The following is a 4250-nucleotide window of genomic DNA, read 5'->3' on the forward strand; positions in this document are numbered from 1 at the left end:
TAAACTAGTGTTAATGAAAGGTTCAGTTCATTTCATTGAAGCTCAGTGATGAGGGGCATGACTCTTCCTCTCCATTTACTCATATTTAATGTCAGCCCTGTTAAAAGCATCTGATATTGAGCATGAACCTTAAACATCTCACAGCTCAGAGTTTCACCATGGTAAACAGCTAGTCTTTCATCACTGAGAGATAATTACACACTACTTTTGTTTTCCAGTCTTATAATATTTCCATGTGGCATTCACCTTCTCTGTTTTCTTTCTAACTAATGTTAAAGAGTAAATAAGAAGAACGTGTTGAATCCTCCAAACAGCACTCAGGCCTCCATTCAGTCACCTATAACAGAAAATTAGTTCATTAAATTGAAGAAATGGGGAGCTGAACTCAGAGAAACCCTTCATGTCAGCACAGACTTATACAGTCTCTCTGTGATTGAGCACACTTCCTCTTGAAACCTGGGAATATGCGGACTCCTAACAGTATGATTTAAAACAACTGTTCAGTTGCAGGTTGTTTTTTTGTTTGTTTTTTTAAATAACAGCACTGTTGTTTGTCTTATAAAGTTGAGAGTTTTCTTGTGATGGTGGGTGTGAATGATGTGCATGCAAAGACTTGGAGAATTTAGAGGCAGAAAGTGTCATTCATAGAAACCTACTAAGAAAGGTGATATATTCTCTATATCGAGAGTGATGCCTTATATGTCAAATATAAGAGGCTATATTGTTATTACATCTATACACCTCTATGAGGAAGTATGAAATCCCCATAGTAACACACAAACATGTCAAAATTATCAATATGATAATTTTCTATGACATTTTTAAATTTGTGAATAATAAACTGTATATGCAAAAACATCTATATGCTTACATAATAACTGCAGCACAAACAGCTTAGACAGGTGTGCGGCCTATGTATGGGTGTTTTGCAGAAACACTGGTACAGCTTTAAGGAAGAAACGGCTTACAAGATACAACATCTGAATATCAATCAAAATCAATAAATTGTTTTGTCTCATCTGGCTTGAGATATCTGGCAAGATATGGATGCCTTCAAAACGTTGATATACAGTACATCTGGTTCTGCTTTTTACTGACAGGATTGCAGTGTGAAATATTTGACTGGTCTTCAACATGACTAATCAATGGGTGCAACTCTCACAGGAGCTACAGTACTGAGTGTGACCAACATTAACTGTCCAGGGCTCTCACACATTTCAGTCAGTTCACACGCTCACACGCCGCACATGACAAATCTCACACTGAGAAGTGAAAAAAGTCGCCGCACATTAATTAGTAATATAAGAATTGATGATGGAAAGGCAGATTGCTCAGTCCATCCATACAGCTGCCTTGAGTCTGCGACCTGTCAGCAAATCGGAAAATAGTATTTCTTGTTGTCTGGGTTTCTGCAGCGCTCCAAGCACGCATCCTATGAATGCGCATGGACGCTCGAAAGCATTTAATAACCCAGGTCGGGTCGGACCATGGGCATCTTCTTCTTCTTTTTGTTTTGCCGCGGTCCGGCTGAGAATTAGTGCTTGTGAGTCCGTCTGGTCCAGGCTTTAACACCTGCGGACCAGACTTTGAGAACTCTAAGCAGTTGAGAATCTTCTCAGACGGGCGATTGTGGACTTGAGGTTTTGTACATTCAAGAACTTGCAGAAAATAGAAATAGACCCGACCTCTTGAGACCGGTTTTTATTTGCTCAAACCTGGAGCCAGATCTGGCCAGTATACAGCAGACCAGCGTCTGTTAGACTCAGCTTTTATTTGAGAATATGCTGTACATATGATGGTCTGGGTCGCTGTGGCGCTCATACAGGTGCATCTCAATAAATTAGAATATCATGGAAAAGTTTATTTAGCTTATGTCAGTAATTCAATTCAGAAAGTGAAATGGCTACATTATATAGCCTAGATCCATTACACAGAGAATGAAATGAAATTATTTTTTTATTTTATTTATTGGTTTATTTGGAATGGGACCTCACATATTCATGAACATACAAAAAAAACAATTAATTGCTGTAAATATGTCGGATTTAGCTGGAAAGCTAATTTCCATCCCATGGTACACAAATAAATAAAATTACACTCAGACATTTAAAACGATAGACAATAACCTCCATAGGGTGTTTAGCAGCAATTACAATTACATTGTTGCAAATTACTCAGCAGGTGACAATGCTAGGCGACGCATTGCCACCTGCAGAGAATGAAAAGAGAAAGAAGAAAAAAAATAAAAATAAAAATAAATAGATAATAATGCAGGTGACAATGCTAGGCGACGCATTGCCACTTGCAGAGAAAGAAAAATAAATAAATAAATAATGAACAAGAAACAATAATAATAATAGAGAGAGAAAAAGAAAAGAAAAAAAAAGAAGAAGAAAATAAATAATAATAATAATAGTGCAGGGGACAATGCTAGGCGATGCATTGCCACTTGCAGAGAAAGAAAAAAATATATAATAATAATAATAATAATAATAGTAATAACCACAGTGGTAACAAAGGTAGTGTACAAAGTTAGCAGCCATTATAACAATAAGAAATGAGAGGCCAGATAATAATATCTGCATAGATATAAAAGAGGTAGCTACACAATAATTTACAGTAATGGATATGCTATAAGAGGAGATAAGAACTACAGTAGTACTGTATGAAAGTGCTAATTAGTCAGTATTTCAGACATGGGTGCAAGTTTGGTGGGACAGTAACCATGTTTTAAGCTGTTTTTTGAATGCATTAAACGTGGGGCTGTCTCTAATTGGGGTTTGTAGACTGTTCCAACAAGTACCGCCCTTCACAGTTAAAGAGTTTTGGCCTATTTGGCTACGTCTGAATGGCACCTCGCAGTCTCCTCTGGAGGCAGATCTGGTGCTGAGCGTGTTATCTCTCCGTCTAAAAAATTCCCTCAGCGGGATAGGGGCCAGCCCATTGAGGGTTTTGTAGATGAGACAGCTATTCTTAAAACTCCTAAGGTTTTCAAAGCTCAGAAAATTGTGCCTCTCAAAAATCGGACAGTGATGAGAGGAAAAAGATTTTTTGGCGAATACCTTAACAGCTTTTTTATATAACTGTTCAATCGGTTTCAGTGTGGTGACACCAGCGAACGACCATATCACAAAACAGTATTCGATGTGTGACAGAATCATACAATGAAGATAAGATTTAGCTGCTTCAGACGAGATGAGGGGCTGGATTTGTTTAAAATTCTGCAGGCTGAATCGTATTGTATTTGCCACTTTTTTGATGTGTTTTTTGAATGTAAGATTTGCATCCAGCGTGATACCAAGGTACTTGAACTGATTTACTAGTTCAAGTTCTACTCCTCCAATGAATACTTTGGATCTGCTCTGGTTTACTGGTCGTTTTGTGAAAGTCATGCATACAGTTTTTGTTGTGTTGAGCAAGAGGCAGTTGTTGTTAAGCCAGTCTTGGACCTTAGGGCATTTGTGAGCTTGTTGGAAGTAATGTCAGAGTTTGAGCCATTGGTGAAAATAACTGCATCGTCTGCATACTGGATGTTAAGGTCTGGACACACATCTGGGAGGTCATTTATATATAGTGAAAACAACAATGGCGCAAGGATTGAACCTTGGGGGACCCCAACAGTAGAAGAGCGGAAAGGCGATTTGACCCCGTCGACAGTTACACATTGTGTTCTGTTTGATAGACCTGATTTAAACCATTGCATGGTGTTGTCAGAAAAATTTAAAAATGTGAGCTTGTTTAAAAGTACTTGGTGGTCGACGGTGTCAAATGCCTTTTTAAGGTCGAGAAATACAGCACTGACACATGATGTTTTGTCCAGTAAACACTTGATTTTTTCAATGAACATACAGTTGGCTGACTCGGTGGAATGGTGTGCCCTGAAGCCAAACTGCATTGGATGCAATGGAGTGGGACCCTCGTCTAGATGCCTGATCAGTTGGTTGACTTTATTTATTGATGACTTTATTTAATTAATTTCTTTGAATTGTAATGGTTATAGCTTACATTTGATGAAGACCTAAAATTCAATACGCACTCAATACCTGGTTAGGGCTACTTGACTTGAACTACTGGAAATAGACTTTTCCATGATATATATATATACAGAAGCGTATTGCATTCACTTTTTCTGAGTAATTTATTTTTTGGTCTGTTTTTCGAGTTAATTTCGAGTAAAAAAATTTTTTTAAATCATTTTTCCTGTTTTTCTGGCTATTTTTCCCCCCTGTTTTTTGAGTAATTCTTTTCTG

Source organism: Trachurus japonicus, chromosome 6 (assembly GCF_045865225.1).
Source record: "Trachurus japonicus isolate A0001 chromosome 6, Traja_1.0".
NCBI classification, from domain to species: domain Eukaryota; kingdom Metazoa; phylum Chordata; class Actinopteri; order Carangiformes; family Carangidae; genus Trachurus; species Trachurus japonicus.